At 41.2% G+C, this 18,027-nt stretch overlaps 1 protein-coding gene across 1 annotated transcript in view; it reads right to left on the bottom strand.

Moving 5' to 3' along the window:
- The window catches only part of bach2b (BACH transcriptional regulator 2b), a 101,179-nt gene extending 85,069 nt beyond the window's left edge, over window positions 1–16,110 (bottom strand). Inside the window, exon 1 of the mRNA XM_085771471.1 lies at window positions 15,761–16,110. The gene's annotated coding sequence lies outside the window, so the exon portion shown is untranslated. The remainder of the gene's footprint in view (window positions 1–15,760) is intronic.
- Between the last annotated feature and the right edge of the window lie 1,917 nt (window positions 16,111–18,027).

Genomic DNA, 18,027 nt, shown 5'->3' with positions numbered 1-18,027 from the left:
TAAAACTCAGTCATACGTTCATTTTTACAGTTGGTTGAACAAAAAAAGGTTTGGATTCTTTCTTAAAATAACAACAATTATCCACCGTTATCACATACTACTATTGCCAAGGTCAAGAACAAACAGTCAAAAAATGTATAATATTTTTTATATAATTATCACAATATGGGTGAATAGATTAATCTAAATATGATTATCTGCAGCAGCAGATAGTAAGTAACATTATTTATTATTTTATTTTCTTATAATTTACACATTTAATCTGTTTATTGAACAAAAAAAAAACCCTATTTGAAGATTTGACAGACTAATTTGGCTTTGATACAGTTACATCCTGAATGTTTTAGTTTATCTGTTATTCCTGAAACAAAATTACAGCTATCACGTATAAAACTAATGCCCTGTACGTCGTCTGTGCATCGGTTTTAACGAATGCTGGCTGAGCTCTTGGTAGCCATAGCGATGGGAGCAAAGGAGGAAGTTGGGGAGATCAACAGCAGCCTAGACCTTCACACTGGAGGCTCGAACCTGTGTGGAAGCTCTTCCAACCTTTAATGAAGCTCCAACTTTAACCCAAGCCAACCATGGAGCTTGTGTACCTAAACCTTAACCTAACACTGTTACCATAACAACTAAGACCTGGTCTGGCTGGTCTATGCTTGGGTACCATGACGATGGAGGTCCAGAGCTTGGTGAAATAATAATAACCTATATTTAGATTAGATTAGAGGACCTGTTGATCACAGAGCAGTAGAGATCTACAGACTAGAGGGTTTGAGCTCGTGGTCTCTGAGCTGCTGCCGGTTGCACAAGTCTTTCACTTTCAGATTCACATCAGCTGTGATATCTCCTCTTTTCTCTTTTGATTCTCCCACCGGCGTCAGACTGATAGCAATCAAACAGCTCAACCCGAACATGTGCTTACATCTGCACATTCGTGACATAGATACGACAGCGCGGCGACAGTTATGGCGGTGCGTTGACGAATCAGGTTTTGTTAAAAAAAAAAAAGGATGATGGATGGGGCCTGCTCTCTGGTCTGTCGGCGTGCTCGTGCATGAGGAGACGACGCTGTGAGCTGGAGCTTAAAGAGCAGAGTAAATGCTCCTCTTGTTCCTGTCTGCTGTAGGAAAATACATCACCGTGTTCAAACAGACTGAGGTATCAGACTGAGCAGCAGTTGCTAAGCATGATGAGAACCAATTTGCCTCCTTCCCTCAAGACACAATCCCTGAGTGAGATGAAAGGGGAGCAGTGCTACTGTAATCCATCTAAATGGCTGCCTGCTGCAGCTTTTCATGCAGCCACCACTATTGATCTCTGCTCTCACTAACTCTCCTTTGTTTCTCACTCGCTCCTCTCTGTCTTTCAGAGGAAATCCTCTCTATCTGGACTTTGAACGCCCCAGAGAGCAAATATCAAGCTCTCACTAATTAACATTATTTGTTCCAATCGAGTATCAACAACAGTGAAGCACGGAGAGCCAGCGCTGTACAATCATTCCTCATTACAATAAGGATTTGGGCAGTTAAGATTTAGTCAGCATACACTCATGACTGCTCGTGTTTACTCCATTTAAAATGATCTTATTGCACGGAAAATATGACTTTGTGTCTCCAGTGTAGAGACGTGATCATCGAAGAAGTTCATAAAAACATAAACAGACTCTATTCGTGACCACAGAAATTCATTATCCACAAACTTGTAGTTTGTTAGAGATGACTCCAGTAAAAGTAAAAATGCATCAATGTATCTCTTCAGTTCATCATCAAAATACTTCCATCATTTAACCACATTGTGCGTTAACACATTTTAAATTAACCATTTAATGTATTAATCATGCAACCACTGTTCAGATAAACCTCTGATATCTTACTTGAAGTTGTGGTTTGTGTCGACTGCAGGTTGTTGCTGCAGAGATTGTGTCTTTTCCAGCAGTTAGAGAAGAACCTGGCTCAGCAAACTGTTAAAATGTGTCTTCATGCACATAAACTTAGTATATGGCTCTTGAGGAGTTGATTCCTTGTAGAAAAACAGTGTACTTTTCTCCAGAATAAGGAAGGTTTCAGTGCTGAACAACAACAGTTTGTTCTACAAGTCTGAATTAATCTCACCTGTGATGATGAATCCGGTATTGTTCAGGATCTACATGAATTTGCATGAAATTGCATGATGAAGTGAAGGGTTTACATTTGGAGTCCTCAAAAAGCTGAGCTCACTGCCTGAGAACACAGCCTTGGCTCAGTAATATCATCATAATGAAGTTCTGTAGCTAAAACTAAAGTTTTTCCAGAGCAGGTCCAGATGTTCCCACGCTGCTGACCTGACTCACGCAGCCTCGGGGGGTGAGTATCCATCCTGAGCTCATTAAACCGGACGCACTTCTACCACAGGTGTGGTCACTGATCACCGATCACGGTCACATTCTATTGGTCACGCAGTTGGAAAACAATAAAAACAGGTGCGAAGCGTATCATTTAGAATCTTTTATCCCCAACGCCACTCGCCCCCTCAACTCAACATAAGTGATGCACTGACACTGAACTGCTCTTAACTGTCTCTTTTTCTTTTTTTTTCTAACTATATGTTTTAACTGTGTTTTTAACAGCATTCTTAACTGCTGTATGTTTTTAATGAAATTTTGTATCTTTACGGTGAGCCGAAGGCAAATTTCCACCATGGTGGATAATAAAGATTTATTGTACTGTATTGTATTGTATTGTATTGTATTGTATTGTATTGTATTGTATTGTATTGTATTGTATTGTATTGTATTGTATTGTATTGTATTGTATTGTATTGTATTGTAGAAAACGTGCAGCTTGTTCAGACTTTTCGATAGATGGGTGAACGATGTTGTGTGATGGTGTTAATTGTCTAGAGGGGATTTTTTTTGTCTTAGTCAGTTAAGTTGAATTTATGAGTTTTATGATGGGTGCACCTGGAGCAGCACCTGCTGAGGTGGTGGCAGGTTGGGGTGATGGGGTGGGGGTGGGGGGGCGGTGTCACGGTTCTGTATCAGAACACCGTGGACATTTGTATCACGGTTTCAGTCTCAGTTTCAGAACTGTTACACCCCTGCTAACTGATTAACTCTATCAGCACTAATCAATGGGCTCTATGCACGGCTCCACTACTTCCTGAACTTTAGCCAGCTCCTTTATTTCCTGTCTTACATTATTGGACAAACTGATTAATCCAGGTGTGTCTGACCTCACAACAATGGTCAGACACACCTGGATTAATCAGTTTGTCCAATAATGTAAGACAGGAAATAAAGGAGCTGCATTAAATTCAGGAAGTAGTGGAGTTGTGCATAGAGCCCATTCTACGCCTGATGTTCCTACATATGAAAACTGGAACCTGATTGGCTGACATCACCAGCTCCTGCTTAGAAAGAAGTATGACAACGGTGATGTAATAATCAAACTGCACCTACACAGCAGCTACGGGGAGAGTCTAGTCATTTACAACTTACGGCGCACAGAGTAAACAGCAGTCAGTCACCGTGTCGTCCTTCGCTGCTTCAGGCTTTGTTTTGAGAATAACACTTGTGTTATTTTTCATTTTGTACCTGACGTGGATGAACCAATGCCTGACACCGAGGGGAGTGGGAGAGTAAGTATTTGTGTGTATCTGTGGAGGAGTGTTAAATCCAGCCTAAAGTCCAAACATTACTGCCTGTATGACAAGACATTTCATCATCTGCCTGTGTCCATGAGGGTGAACTGACAAACACATGAAACCTGCAGAAACCCTCTGTAGATAATGCAGAACCACTTCTCCCATTCTACAGTATGGACGTCGTGGAACTCGTCTACATTAAAACAAGAGCGCTGAACTTCACAAGTGCAGCCAAGTGCAGAGAGTTTGAATGCAAAGTTCAGCTTTAACAAACATGATGCGCTGTCTACTGTGAGGAGTGACAACGGTGTTTCGGGTTGATGCATGAGTGAGAAAACTGTTGTAATGCAGGAGGTCTGGGTTGAGGACGGCAGACGTCTTTGTTTAAAAACATCATCACCGAACACCGTCTGCAAAATAAAATAATAACGTGCTTTTCGGCACATTGGCAAGTAGAATTATCAGTGAAGTCGTGACGATGTATCTAATAAACAGAGCTCTCGTTGTCACAGAGAATAATAAGGTTTTCTTGGTGCCACCTGACATAATGTAGAGTGTTTTTTTTCCTTGCTGCAGAGTTAATAATCCTGCTTTTGCTCCTTTTTCTGTGCAATGTTCAGAGAGAGAGAGAGAAAAGACGACATCATAAGAAAAGGTATGAGTCACAGTGGACCTATAGAGCGCTCCGACAGACAGGATCTGCACCTATGGCTGCCTGCTGTGAAATGGCAAGAAGCCACCGCCGGCAAATCCTGCTGATCTCGTTGTGAGCTTTAACTGCTTTATACAGTACATGCAGCACAAAAGGCTCGGTGCAGGAAGTGGGCACATTACTGCACTTCCACGCCCACAACCTCCTCCCCCCCCACCCCAACTCCCCCTCTCCTCCCACCAATACACCAAACCGCCCCCTCCCTCCCTCCCTCCCACCGCCTCCCAACCACCTGTGCTGGTCTCATAGGAGCCCGCCCCCCCCCACCCCCCCTCCCTGATACAAACTCCTTTACAGCTGCACTTCTTTCGCAAACCGCACTCTGAACAGGCTTTGTTGTTTCACACTCCGCTGCCTCCACGACGTCAGTGAGGATGTGACTGCGTTTACAGCAAACTGCCTCGACATGCACGCAGTCGTTAAAGAGTGGGTTTACCATAATAATAAGGAGGAGAAAAAAAGTAAACATTTTTAACATTCACCTCAAGTGGCAGCGACCTATGCAGTTTTTTTTGTTTTTTTTTGCTGTTGCAACTTCGGAGAAAGTTTGAAGACATCTGTCGACAGTCATTTGACAGTGAAATGAAAAAAGTTTAGAATTTGCAAAAAATAGAAACATGGATACAAAATCCAATTCATGTCAGCAATAAAAACTAATTGCGTGAAATCTAGAAGATTTGTATTGACTGCCATGGCAATGATGATCTAAACTGCAATTATTTTGGATAATTTTACCTCAACTAAACCAAAGTGAATAACTGCAAAAACCGATGCTGAAACGCATTAGAGATAATGACAAAAAGGCATGTGTAGTGGTGAAGAGTTCTGCATTTGTTTTGACAACTTCAAACTTGAACTTTAATATTTTTACAGACAGAACTGTGTGTGTTTTCCTTTAGATAAAATTAATTTGATACATTTGGTATTGAAAAATGAATCTTGCTAAACCAGTTGTGAAGTTGTGTCAATGCCAATAATCAAAATATTTGAACAATACCTCACCATTCACAGCAGATGAACTCTGCAGTCATTTTTAGGAGTATGCAATGCAATGCAAAAACAGCTTTTTCTTATGTTTCTTACGTGAAAATGAGACAGTGGATGCTCTTTTTTTTTTTTTTTAGAGAAGAAAAATTCACGGCAAACAGTTACACATAGTCTTAAATTGTATCAAGTTGTATCAGGATTTAAAAATGACAAAGTTGATATAAAAAATACCAAATGATTGAGTCTCTCTCAGACACCGCTCACATCCAAGACTTATAAAAGCAGAGCCGTCTGCATGGATAGACACCGCAGCCAACGGGGTTAATTGGTGAAATATGTTTTGTTGTACTCTGAGTGAACTGTCACTGTGAAGACTGGAGCTGTGCACCCAGTTCATGCTGAAGTTCAAGATGAACTCTTATGATACACGTGAACCGGGAGCTTCTCCTCTTTGTCATGTCTGTTGGGTGCAGGCAGGGGAAACAAACAACAGATCAAACCTGAGCGCGCTGAATGATCAATGGATGTTCCCCGACACTTTGTTTACTCCGACCTCTGCGTAGCACGCTTATTATTTTCTATTTATACCCTATTCATCAGCGGCAGATGTCAGAGGTTCATGTTAACATGCCTCACATACACAATGGGGAGTGTTTTGTTTTTGCAAGGTGTCTCTAATGTGCAGAGCAGAACAAATAAATCCATCTGGAGAGGAGTTCTGCTCTCCGCCACCAGCCAGCGTCACACTCGGGGTCACGGAGATCACTGACGGACGGGACCACGACGTCCTGCCACTGGGGGTCATTCCAGTCACCGCCGGCCCTCCCCTCCCCTCCCCTCTGCTCCCTCCCCCCCCTGCTTCACTAAAACAATGATCTCATTCCCTGTACCAGGAATCCGCTGATTGTTTGAAATACCTTCCACTATGCTTGACTGAGCGCCACTTCTCTTTCCCATCGACCCGGAGGACGGAGGGGAGAGAGAGGAGGGGGCCAAAACAAAATGACCTTGGCAGGAAGCGTCGAGCCCTCCGGAGCAAGATGGGAGCTCGTCTTGTTTGGCCCCCTCACCACTAATGCTTTAAATTACAGCCAGTGACAACAAAGCCATTGTAACTCAGGGAGACGCTTCAGAAAACACAGGGAGGGATTATTGAAGGTGAAGGTGAGGAAAAGTGAGATTCTACATCTAAGGTAAAAAAAAAAAAAAAAAGTGAAAGAAATAGGAGCCTTAACGCAGTATATATATTTAAAAAAAGTGTTTGTTGGCCTGATGATTAACATTCAGACCATACTGTAGCTGTACTATAATAAACACCATAGTCAATCAATCAAAAAATCAAAAAATAAATTCACTGATAAGTCTGATAATGAAATTTTTTTGCGAATTGGGAACTTGTTTTTCAACAATATCAAACTTAAAGGGACAACGAGGAGTTTCTCCAGCGGCAGAACCGCGACAATAAAAAAGTCTCATATTAATATGGATGAATCTCCGCTACCCACACTTGTTAATGGCTCCATTTTCAATAAATATATCGTTTTGTCTCTATCGTTATTTTGTTATTATTAGTGGTGGAAACACTGGGCGAGCCGAATAGCGTTTCCTTACTTTCGGTTTCGTGGACGCTGCCCGGCGAGTCATGAGAATAACGCCGCCGAATTGCCATTAATGGTCGGAACTACGACGGTATCTGATCGTCTTCGAACCTCTGACTTTAATTCTTGATGAATGAAAACATTCTTGGCAAGACGTCCGTCTTGCACCAGTCCAAGAATTTCATCGTGCGCAGAGAGGCTCATGGTAAATGTAGTATGAGAACACTTCGCTTTCCAAAACTCCTTGTTGTCCCTTTAAATAGTTTTTTTTGTTTATTGTTTCGTTTTGCTGAAAAATGATTGGTAAGCTAAATGTATTCATTGGAAAAGAGATGTGGGGAAATCAGTGTATAACTTGATGAAAAAATACCACAGAGATGAGCTCACAGATGGCTTTAAATGCACTTTGATGTCACACTTTGTCCTGACTGTTGTGTCTGTCTGTGTTATGAGTATAAAAACAAACCAGATAGTGTGTAGCTTTCTAGCCAAATGTCTTTATCCCTGGCAGCGCAGTACTACATGACATGACGCTGGTGACCGTCACATAATGTAAAGACTTTAACTCTTACGACCTCAGTACGAGGGAGAAGAGAGCAGCTCTCCACCGCTGCCTGTGTGCTGCCATGTCAGTGAACAGAACAAAAGGCTGTCACATATGAGGATATGACCTCACACTTCTGTCGGACGAGCACAGAGCAGCATTCTTCTGCCTGGGTACGAGTGAGGAGAGAAGTGTGTCGAAACTAACACTGTTTTATTCTTACCCAGTTTACACACACACACGTCTTTATATTTAAAAACATTTACGTTTGTGAACCAATAACCAACATACCTGTCTTAAGATATCGTTGTATATTTTCAGAGGTGTGAAGTTTGTTAACTGCAATGTAGCGATAAAAGAGCAACAACAAAACAATGGAAGTTTTGTAAGAGAGGAAAAGATGCACAGACATGTTTTTATTAAATTACAGGAGGAAAAAAAGTAACCAAACTGCTGTATTTACTTTTACTAAAAGATCAACATTAATGGAATTTGCTTGTTCCTTCTTCACCGCAACATTTTAATGAAATTTGGCAAATGAATGGATTTAGATGCTGACTCTGAATTTTCTAAAGTTGTATCAGTTTTGTTTCAAGATAAAATATATGACTCATTATAACTTATTATTTCACTAGTTTGATTATGATTATTATTGTAGATGATAATCTTATGATAACATTTGATGGAGCTCTGGATTCAGATGCAGATTCAATATTTGTTATTTCTCTTAAATACTTATCTTTAATGTTGCAGTTAACCAACATGTGCTAATGTGATGTGATTTCTGTTATTAAATGTTTTTTTTGTTTTATTTTAAATGATGACCTGTACAAACATGTTCCAGTTAAAGAAAATGCTTAACGAAAGAACATAGTTTGTGAGTTATTATAATAACTCACAAACTTTCTTGAGTGTCGGTGTGAGATTGAAACTTTGTTATGTTATCTGTTTGTTTTGTTTATTTCAATGTAAGACTTGTTCATTGTGTATTATTGTGTGTAGTTGGGAAAAGTTGTATATTACCTTGGTGGGAACAATTAAAGAAATGAAAAAGAAAATTATTATTATTATTATACAAACGTAGGCATATCATGAATATTTTCATATTCATACTTCATTAAATTGCCACAAAACACAAGTCTAAGTGTCAACATGCACACTGTAATGACTGAAGAGGCTCAGACTGTTATAAAGACGTGCAGTGAGCGTGTGTTTAGGTTTAACGTGGCGGTGCATGGCTGCTGTCTGGTCAGTGGGAGCATCCACTTCATGTGTGACTCAGCAGCTGCACAGAAAAAAGTGCCAGACAGGAGGAGGACTTTAAATTGGAACTATAAGACTATGATTCAGTGTTCCGTGGGACTACTTAGAGGGGAACACCAGAGGGGGCCTACCCCTAGAGACACACTGTTTACACCGCCTTACTGCGCTAATTTGATATGGTATGCATATTGTTTCTATGGTGGCAGCAGGGGGGTGGGCTCTGGGGACTACACAGACAACAGTGTTTACTATGAATAACCTCAGCAACCCTAAGAAAATCCAACATGAATATATGGAGGAGCCGCTGTGATAAAGGCTCTGTTACTGTTACCAAGGTGAATATCTGAACACAGCAAAAGCACTTCATGTGGCTCTTTGGGCCGCGACTTTCCCACTGGGCTCAAGGGGAAGACAAACTCTGTTAGCACGCGTCATTCATTTTCTGTGACACTTGGAAAAAATAAAAAAAAGGAGAGACCACACATAAGTGAGCGGAGGATTGAAAAACAACATCCAGACGCCTGATCAAAAGGAGCTGCTTCGACATGGAGGCCTGTGTCACACGGAGCTGGATGCCTGCTCAGGAACATTCTCAGAAACAACTGTAACACATGTGAAAGTCTCACAGCTATTTTTATCACGCTAGATGCCCCGGAGGCAATTTCATAACCAAACTTTCCAACTGACAACAGAAAAACTGACATGTATGGAAGACAACGAGGGCCGCACACGTGTAAATGAATCATGTTCTGATATTCATTTAAAGAATGAAAATTGAGTCTAAATTGTTCATTTTCTTGGAATTCGAATGCTGAGAAATAACAATTCTCATTCAATTTGAGAATCCTTTGTGAGATGCGTCAAATGTTTCACATCAGCAACAATTCCCAGGGAGAAACCTTTGTTTGAATTTAAAGTCAATGTATTCATAAATGAAAAAAAAAGAAGAAGAAAGAAATCTAAAGATCAAAGTCGATTCTCGAAATTCAGGAAGTCTGATATAATCAGTTGCACATTCAGATTCTATATTTTGAGAATCTGGGGGAAGATGAATTTATTTGAATACAAGTCATCGTGAGAAAAACAGTTTGTTGATTATATGTCTAAATTCTACGACTGTGGAAATTTTGAGCATTAAAGTTATTTCATTGTCAAATTCCGAGAATTAATATCAGAACAGGATGACGTTGTAAATTTAACATGATGCAAAGAATAAAGTTGGCATTCTCAGACAAAGACAAAAAAACAACTTTGGTTTAAATTATTTCTCACAACTGTGACTCTATGAGGTTGACAATTCAACTCAATTCTGAAATTGATTTATTACAATTAGTGTGGCCTTTGAAGGGCAACATTTAGCTTCAGTATGTGTGAAAAGTACAATAAAAGTAAATCTGAACTTGAACTTGTGAGAATTGTTCAAATTCTCCTGAGAATAAACTCAGGATTTTATTGGAACAAAATCAATATGATATAGGCTACAACCTCTCTGACTTGAGTCATCGGCTCTGAATTTACAATTCTGTAGATTAACTCTCATTTTTACACTGTAATTTATTGCTTGTATTATTAATCCTAACTGTTTGATTAATCTTAATGTTAATGAATTAATTAAATAGCTTTATAACCATTAAGCTTGCTCAGAGGTGTTCCATATTCAACAACTGATGACTCGGGTGAAATGATAATGTTTAACACTACACTGCTTAAAATGCGACAAATTGGTTCATGGTAAAGAGCAAATTGCTGAGTGTCTTTAAAGCTCTGTGGAGTTGAGCTCCTTCTGGCTAAGAAGTGAACTGTGTCAGAAACAGAAACAGCGGCGGTTGCCAGTTTCAGCTGGGAGAATATAAGGAAATCCACCAAAGCAGCAGCAGCAGCAGCAGCAGCAGCAGCAGCAGCAGCAGCAGCACCTCCACACTGAAGCTCTCCAGCTCAGAGTACAAGTTTAAACAAACCTCAGCAGCTCTGCAGCTCCCTGCCAGTTGTCGTAGAAGTAGTAGTAGTAGTTGTAGTAATCCAATACAAACAGGTCATTACACTGTGCTAAATGTTTTCCCTCCATTCACTGAATGCCACTTTACAAACAGCTCATTCTTCCTAAGTGCTCAAATAACTGCTAAACCCCCCGACACACACCCACCCCTCCACATCTTCCAGTGTTTTTTTTAATTTTATTTTATTCCAGCGCTATTAGGACCATATGCGCATCATTTCATTAGCTCAGTATGTTTTTTTTTGCATGGTGGTAAACCTATGGGTGGCTGCAGGATGGGCTACTAAAGTATTAACTGAGAGTTCAGGAGGTTAAGCTCTTCGCTTGAGGCAGCGAGACGAGTCTGCGTGAGATCATCCAGATATGTTTGACGCAACTATCGGGGATGATTTACGTGTCTAGATCATTTCATGCAGGCAACAGACCAAAAAAAATGAGAAAAAAAGTCCAAATCAAAACAGAACAATTAGAAAACTGCCTGTGGTGTTTTAGATTTGATAGCTTCTTGGCAACATGTCGGTGCTGAGCAGCAAAACACACACAGACTCTTGCAAACCACAGGCTGATGGGAGCTGGGTCTAGCGGGATAATACAATCTGATTTCACATGGCGAGTGAAAAAAAAAAAAAAGAAAAGAAAAGAAAAAAAACAAAACGCCAGTGCACATCACCACTGCCGCGAACGACGGAGAGACGAAGAATGAGCAGCCATGACATGATGGTGGAGGAGGGGTGGGGTGGGGAGGGTATGGGGGGTCGGGTGGGGTATGGGGAGAGGAGAGGAGGAGGAGAGATGTTGGGGGGGGGGGACAATAGCTCTTGGTGTAAAGTGCAGGATCTTAGATTTCTCCCAGCAGTGCTGTTCCATGTACGCCTCACACTGGCAGCAGCCCAGTCAACATGCCTTTGTGCTGACGTGGGAGAGCTATGGGAACATGTTTTTTTTTTTCTTCTTCTTCTTTTCTCCTCGCCAAGGCACTGACTTGAGATGTTGAGCTGAGCTGGTGGGGGTTACTCAAATATCCTCAGTGATGCAAACAATCCTTTAATGATGCAGAAAGGGGAAAAAAAATCTACAGGATCTGCAGCATGTTTTTGTTCATTGCTTTTAAGAAGCATCTGCTTTTCTTTTTGCCCTCCATGAAAATAAAGAATTTTTTAAAAAAAAACCATGCTGTCATGAGGAGAAATCTGTCTAAAGTCACAGCGTGAGATTACATCACGTTTCTGCTCAAACTGCAATTTCATAAATCTTTAACCAAAAAGAGCAAGTTGAGTATGTTAACTTTCAAGCAGCCTCCTCCTCTGTCATCAGCATTCTAATCAGCTCCACAGGAACTTCGGTGCGTTCTAAAGCGTGGCTACAGCACCGTGTGGGCTCCTCGGTGGAAACCTGGAGGTCCTTTAATTCCTGGACGTTGCGGTGCAGAACGGAAAAGCCTTAAGGAAGGAGGACCGGCTGGAATCGCGGGAAGGATCCTGTTGCCGTGTGAGATTTCAACTGTGGCTGCGTGGGAACCCGAGGGTCTCATTATGTCCAGATCCCCAGAGCAGCCTCGCTCAGACTGAGAGGTGTCCCCCCCCCCAGCCCAACTTGGGAGCTGTTGGCTGTGTTATATGATTAAAATACAGTTTGTCTAACATTTACCGCTCATGTATTTTATAAGACTTCAGAGGGGACTTGCTTAATTCATTTTTGATACTGTTTCAGTTGTGACAGAATATTGGGGGAAGACAAAATAGAGGAAGCTTCAAAAATATTCCAAAATCTTAACTAGAGTTCTTCTCATTACAGATACTTTACACCTCCAAAGGTTCTATGTTGGACGCTGTGGTCATCAGCTCTGCGTATCTTTCTGTCAATTTTGGGCATTTTATCGACTTTGCAGGATTAAATTGTTTAGTTGGGCTCACCTGGTAAAGAGCAGACTATAAAGGACTAATAAACACAGATTTCTGCGTGTCCAACTGGTGAGCCTTTGCTAGACCCCCTCACTCTCCCTGACTTTCCCGTCTCTATTCCGTTGTGGCTATCAAAGTAAAAGCAAAATAATAACTTCCATCTTCCACTGTGAGTAATTTGAAGGCTGATTCCACTATATTTAAACATGATATATAATCAATGAAATAACAAATGATTGCTGCACCACCCACAGCTTTAACAGCAGCGCCCCCGTATCATCAATATAAACACTGAATAGGTTAGGGTAGATTAAACACAAAACTAAACAAGTCTAAAATGTTTTTGTTCCTCAGAAGATGTTGATGCAGTTGTCAATCATTCACCGCAGAAATGTTTCAGTGCACTCTGCATGTATTGACAGGTGTAATCAACCTGTAGTCTCCACCCTGACAAAGACACAGTGTTGTCACATGTGTTTGCTTTGACACAACAGCGTCTCAAGAACTTCTCCTTTTTTTTTATTCTGTCTGTCTGGACGGAACTTAATGCAGGGTGGAGGTTTTTTAATCACAGAGCCCAGTGAATGGTGCTCATGTGACCGTTCACTTGCAGCTTTTACAATAATGAACGAGAGCAGAAGAGAGAAGAGGGGAAGTTGAAACTGTGTGATGCAATAACAGGGCAATAGTATTATTTTTTATTGACGCTCACTGGGATCATACTGGAATAACAGGATCATAGAGCAAGAAACACTGCACACGCACACCAAGTCAGACAAAAGCTCCTGATTAGACAGTTTAACTGACATTAGTGACAAATAGTGATTCACTCACTTACTATTGTGCACAATTATAATGACCATGGTGCACCTTAAGAATAAGTATTCATGTCCAAAGAGTAATTTATCATGAAGTCTCTATTAAGTGATGGACAAGTGGAGATAATGAATTCTGATGCATGGGTTTACCTATCATTCATTATTATGGATGACAATGTGATCTAAGCAGATTGCATGGAGTGGCATTTAAGCCTGACTGAGTCACTGTGGGGTTTACAGTTTTGGACAACCCCCCCACCACACCCACCCCCTCCCCTCCGCCCCGTCACAATAAGCCAGAGGATTGCCATGCATGGCGAAAAGAAAGGGCAGCGGGACTACTGTACAGAACAAAAGAAGGCTCCGTGCACAAAACTGCGCATGAGTGCTGGGGCTCGTACACGTGTTGTGAAAGCAGAGCGATGTCAGCGGACGACAATGTGTTTCATTATCAGCTCTTTTTTTTTTTTTTTAAGAAATGATAATAAGCCAGAATTTACTCAACGACCCCCCTTAACGCATCCTCAGCGCGCCCCTGCAGCCCACCTGCGTTAAATCCCACAATTCATTGTCCTTTAATGTTGATATGATAGTGAAGAAATGATCGCAGGGAGTGAGGGGGGAGGTGGGAGGTGGGAGGGGGGGTAAAGGCTGCGATCCCTCTCACTGGCATCATCGCGTTGCATCAGCACTAAACAAAGAGGCTGTGATGCCGTGAATGCCACCGCTCCTCAAAGTGCTGTATCACCGCATTAATGACAGCATCGCTCCACTCCCTGATGATTCCAGGCCGAGTCAAGCACATGGTTCAGCATCAGACAATAGTATATCCCGAAATAACCGCGAATATTCCGCTGAGGAACGGACACTGCACGCTGTGGATGCACTGTGGACACACGGGCTGTTTTTTTTTCTTTTCTTTTCTTTAGTCCATTACAGAGTGAACGAAGCTGAGATGGACGATGAGTTCTCAATGCAAACTTCGTTCAAAAGCCTAATATTTAAAATGCCTCTTAATGTAATAACATTACATTACACACACATAATGCATGGATCATGCATCAAGTGCCATTAAACTGCTTTGTTAAATGACTCGTTAACGAAAAAATGTTCACATCAATTATGTATTCCTTTGATAACGACATTTAAGACCTTATTATCACTGCCTTACATCACAGCATAATTCCGCACTACATCATTGACTCCTACAAAATAAGAGTGACAGGGACTGACTAAGCCACGACTGCAGCAGCATCCATTCACATGACAATGCAGGACCGCGCGTGAAGGCACAGCTTACTATCATTATTTTTAATAAAACTGCACCACTTGAGATGCATTAAAACATGTTGTTATTTATTTAGACCAGAATCGGGCTTGATCCTTATCTTTTTTTATGTTTTATTTTTTAAATGATAGTGGATTTAATGACGATGGAAATACGGGCTCTGAAAAGGCACCGTCGAGAGATTGAGACGATTCCATTGGCTGTCGGAGCAAATAAGGCTCGTCCTTACACAGCAAATATTTTGATGATGTTTTTGAATGTAGATTAATGAGGATGGTGCAGGCTACTGGGCAACAATGGGAGATGATGAAAAAGCAATAAAAAACAATAGAATAACCAATATGAAAATGTTAATAGCTAATAATAATAACAATAATAATAATAGTAATTATAAGAATGATGATGATAATAATAATAGAGTAGCTTACATTCTATACCGGCACAAACTAATTATGTGAATGCACATATAGTGACACAGAGGGTAGTTTAATGATGCTACAAGTGACAGCTTCTTTTATTATGGAGCATTTTCCATGACAGAGGTAGCAGCATGCCTGACCCTCCTCCGGGATCACCAACGCCTCTACTTTGCAAAATAAAAAAATAAAAAACTGCGAGAAAAGGGAGCGCACGCACGGCACATTGACTCAAAGCATAACAGGATGTGGTACAGAGTTGTGTTTCACTCCTGAACCCGCGTTCACACCCCAGCACACTACACTCCACTCCAATATTTCGCACCACCGCCAGTGCTTTCAAGATTTCATGCATGCGGTTGAGTTTTTTTTTTTCTTTCTATTTCTCCTTCTCGTGTTCTTGCTACAAGTGACTTTTTTCCCCATATCTCCCGGTGTGGAGGGCTCTCCTGGCTGCAGCCCACCGCTGCGCCACTTACACAAGTTTTTGCGAGAAGCATCAACAATAGAGCTGAGATTGACAAACGGCGGATTCACATTGGGAACACAGAGAGGTGTGTGTGGGTCAGAGAGAGGGGAGAGGAGATGCTAAGAAACGTGCACGCCAGCTCACCTTTGGCTTAATATTCCGCTCGTATTCCAGCCCTTTTGTCCGTTTTTTTCCCACGTAAGTTCTTTCACATGATGGCTCGCTTTGTCGTTTCCTCAAAGCCTCCCGGCTGCAGATAGGTCACTTCTTCTCCCCGTCGGTGCAACTCGGCTGTTTCTCACTTCGCCGACTTTACAAAAAAAAAAGAAAAGAAAAAAAGAAAAAGAAACACACACGCATACACAACGTCTACGGTTCTACGGTGTGTTGTGTACGTGTGTGCGCGCGCGCGTGTGTACGTGTGCGTGTTGATCCAGCGCGGCGTGCTGCTCCGTCTCCGCTGTTTGTTACACTCGACTAGAACGCCTACTCTCTCAGTCGCTACATTGTTGACATTCGGCCGCTGACGTCACTCGATCCCCCCTCATTCACAACATAGTTAGCGCGGTGCGGCTTTGCGTTAGTGCCGGCGGGAAGCGCGCGCGTACTCCCTCGAACGTGCGCAGCGGGGGTTTGAGAATCGCACTACGGCTGCACAAGTCCCTCCCCCCCTTCGCGCTCGCTTTTTTCGGCGGCCTGGCCCCTCCGTTCCCTCCTCCTCCTCCTCCTCCTCGAGGTGCACACAGCGGGAATATGACGGTGAAAGATGACTCAAGGCATTTTTTCACAGGCGAGGAACGTGAATGCAGCTCGAGCCTGTGTTTACTCTCTTTCTCTTTTCTGTCAAACCACCTTAAAACGCAGAGGTGGAGGTGGCATCTTTTCCGTCCAAAACACCTCAGGCTCTGTGCTTGTAGTACTATTTTCTGAAACATTTTATAGGAAAAGAATAGTGACGCTGAACATTATCAGAACTACATGGAAACGTTGGAAACAAGCTGAATTTAATTCGAAGCAGGCATTTCCAGAATCAAATTGTTGTCACGTGAAAAGCGTTAGTTAGGCCTACATAAAAAGCTGTCTGTAGTATATAGATAATGGCTGTTAACACTCAAACTAGTTCTGAGCTACAGGGGCGTGCAAAAATCTGGGCACCCTTGGTCAAATTTTCTGTTAATGTGAACAGTTTAGCAAGTGAAAGATGAAATGGTCTCAAAAAGGCATAGAGTTACAGACGACACATTACTTTTACATTTTAAAGAATATATTTTTGTTTCTAAATCTTCTAATCTTTTACATTTTCAAAATGACAGAAAAGGAAAAGGGCCTGCAGCAAAGGTTCAGGCACCCTGCGTAGCATATAGCACTGCATTTGGAAACTATCACAGTAGGCTATATAAATAGTCTGATACCTTGGTCAAAGTTATCTGTGAGAGTTTTCCATTCTTTTGCAGGGTGCTGCTGTCAATTTTTCACTCAAAAATTGTAGAATACAAAAATAATACACAGATATTGCTTAAAATATTGTAGAAAGAGTGTTTCATTTTGGAAATCATTTAACTTTCCACTTGCGTAACACATTAACAGATATTTTGACTGCCACTGTACATGCCACTAACAACATGTGACATTGTATTTTACAGACAAATTGTAGAATGTGTTGTCTGCATCCCCTAATTTATTTTTTTCAGGTTAGGCCACACTGGATAAAAAAAACTCATTCAAACTGAATTGTTCTATCCACAATTCTTTTTTTGAACTGCTACTTAGATCCTGTCTGTTTTCCCTCAGTCTACTTATTGCCTTCCTTTAACAATAGTTTCCTTCATGGTTGATTTGTGTTTTGAGTTGGAGATGATGCATTGGGTTCTTGTGTTTCTTTTCCTCCTCGTCACTTTGAAAAGTATCAGTGTTTCTCAGAGCTGCTCTTATTGATTTCAATCATGCAGAAGTCAGCAGCAGCGAATCTGTTTATTAACTTTGTTCTGCTCTGTCTTTACTTGAAAATGCCTGCAAGATCTCTGTGAGATCAAAAATGATGTTGTAATAAATTACACCTACTGGGTGTAGTATCACAAACTTTGTTCTGACTTCTGCCTGCAGGTTCAACTGCTGTTCAATAATTAGTCTGTTAGCGCTGTTCATAAATAAGCATTTTTAGGGGTTTTTAACAGAGAAACTGAACACTGTCAGTGTCACTAAAATCAGTAAGTAAGTAAGTAATTTAAAATCCTGGCAGTTTTATTTCTTCTAAGCCAAAGCCCATGAGAAATGAAAGCAGTTAAAATGAAAAACAGAACTGTTTGATTAATTAAACTATAAAAAAAGATCCATATTTTTGTATGTATCCCCTTATTTTTAATGACTCTCAATCCTCCTGGGCATGGATGATACCGTCTTGAACAAATCAT

The sequence above is a fragment of the Trachurus japonicus genome, chromosome 24, assembly GCF_045865225.1.
Source record: "Trachurus japonicus isolate A0001 chromosome 24, Traja_1.0".
In the NCBI taxonomy this organism is placed as follows: Eukaryota; Metazoa; Chordata; class Actinopteri; order Carangiformes; family Carangidae; genus Trachurus; species Trachurus japonicus.
The sequence above is the reverse complement of the archived record's forward strand: the minus strand, read 5'-3'. Positions and strand labels throughout refer to the sequence as shown.